General features: G+C 51.2%; 1 pseudogene; it reads right to left on the bottom strand.

Annotated features, from left to right (window-relative positions):
- Positions 1–317: 317 nt before the first annotated feature.
- On the bottom strand, positions 318–1,283 carry LOC139684197 (zinc finger protein 436-like; annotated as a pseudogene).
- Between the last annotated feature and the right edge of the window lie 963 nt (positions 1,284–2,246).

The raw sequence follows: 2,246 nt of genomic DNA, 5'->3' as shown, positions 1-2,246 counted from the left end.
ATTCTGAGGGGACAGATTGAAGCCTCTCAGATTGTGGACTGCAAAATGGTGGAAAAAACTCTCTTGGCCTGGATGCCCCAATTTTGGGGAGACCTCCCCCAAATACCCTTAGAAATGAGAATGTTTCCTGAATATCCTTTTAAACCTCAAATTCCACCCCTAAATCCCAGGGAAATGGTGGCGCTTTAGATGTCTTTGTTCAATTTCTTTATTTGTACTTCAATTTCAGGTGATTATAAGGGATGAAGATCTAAGAAATTAAAATCAAAGAGAAAAAAAGGCATCATGTGAGTGTGCAAGGGGTTGGGTTGGATAGCTCATGGAGAGGCAGAGCAATAGAGAATTTGGAGTTTGGTGACCTTCGAGCAGTGAATGAAGCTTCTCTCACAGCTGGGGCACTTGTGGGGCTTCCCTTACTGGTGGGTGCGTTGGTGTCTGGTCAAGTGAGAGCTCCGGGTGAAGCTCTTCCCACACTGATGACAGGAGTGAGGCTTCTCCCCGGTGTGGGTACGACGGTGGGTGATGAGGGTGGAGCGATGGTTGAATCTCTTCCCGCAGTCGGTGCAGGAAAAGGGCCTCTCCCCCGTGTGTGTGCGCTGATGCACGAGGAGACCTGAGCTTGTCTGAAACCTCTTCCCACACTCGGAACACTCAAAGGGCCTCTCCCCAGTGTGGTTCATCTGGTGGATGAGAAGATCAGAGTTCTGCTTGAAGCCCTTCCCACAGTCCACACACAAATACGGGCTCTCCCCGGTGTGGAGCATCCGGTGCCTGATGAGGGTGGAGTTCCGGTTGAATCTCTTCCCGCAGTCGGTGCACTGGAAGGGCCTCTCCCCCGTGTGTGTGCGTTGATGCACGAGGAGAGCTGACCTGGTCCGACACCTTTTCCCACACTCGGAGCACTCGTAGGGACGTTCCTCAGTGTGGATCCTCTGGTGGGTGATCAGGTTGGAGCTCTGACTGAAGCAGTTCCCACATTCCATACATGTGTAGGGCCGTTCCCCAGTGTGGATGTGCTGGTGGCGAATCAGGCTGGATCTCAGGCTGAAGCCCTTCCCACATTCCAAGCACTTGTGGCGCTTCTCCCTGCTCTGAAGCTGCTGCTGCACCTCCAGGTCAGAGCTCTGGTCCGAGCTCTGGCCATCTTTCCCACGCTGGGTGTCTCTATCCTGCTCAGAGGACCCAAAACTCGGTTGAGAGCTTCTCCTCCTGCGGGATCTCCGTGCCTTTTTCTCCTCGGTGACTTCCTGCACTGTGGAGCTGTTCAAAACAGCCTCTGCCATCACGTTCTGAATGGGGGATTTTTCCTCCGTGCTCAGCTCAGGGCCTGGGGCAGGAAGGAACAAGGACACTCAGGGCATTTGCCTCTGACCCACAGGGAAGGCCAAGGACATCCCCCCAAACCCGGCCCCGGCAGGACGGCGTCGGCAGCGGGGTTGTCCTGCAGCCGGGGCCATGCTGGGCTGGAAGATGCAGCACAAGAGAGGGGCAAAGGGGCACTGACTTCCTCCTCACCTGCCTGGGGGTCCTGGGGAATTTTCCTCTTCCTTGCAGCCTCCTCCTCTATCTTGCAAAGGTTTGGGTATGAGAAATCCTGTTCTGGGGGTAAAAAAAAATATGTCAGCACGTTGTTTGGGGGTTTCTGCTTTCAAATGTAACTCTAGAAAGACACCAGTGTCTCAGTGTGAACCAATTTAGCAGGAGGGGTATTGTCTTGATCTAAAGTCTCCTGCCTGGGATTCCCTACTCAGGTTTCTGCAATGAAGAAAGAATGAAAAAATACATTTATATGGAAGGAAAAAAACTAAAAACTCAAAAAAAACCCCAAACAAAACGTAACAAATTTCATTCCCAAGAAGAAATGCTGAAAACAATACTCAGAAAACTGGGCTTAACAAACTCAGGAGGAGAAACTTCCCAAGCCCAGCCCACTATATCTAGTCAAGGTAGTGCCCGGCCTACCCCTCCCATAAGATTATAAGTCAGAGCTAAAATTTAATGACAATATTACAAGAAATGCAATGGCACAAAGAGAAAAATTGGTTTTAACCCACAAAACCCCAGAAGTATAACCCAGCCCCCTGGGGCACAAGCACAGAGGGGTTTGTTACCCCTGTGCTGAACCCTTTGTGGTTCCCTTAAGTCCAAAGTAAAACTCCAAAGTGCAAAACCTGTTGGTGCAGCTGAGAGTTGCAGTCTGGTGGAGAGTGGTGGTCACAGGCTGGTTGAAGGTGGTGGTCTCCTCC

Source organism: Pithys albifrons, chromosome 36 (assembly GCF_047495875.1).
Source record: "Pithys albifrons albifrons isolate INPA30051 chromosome 36, PitAlb_v1, whole genome shotgun sequence".
Lineage (NCBI taxonomy): Eukaryota > Metazoa > Chordata > Aves > Passeriformes > Thamnophilidae > Pithys > Pithys albifrons.
This window is presented reverse-complemented; position numbering and strand designations above follow the sequence as displayed.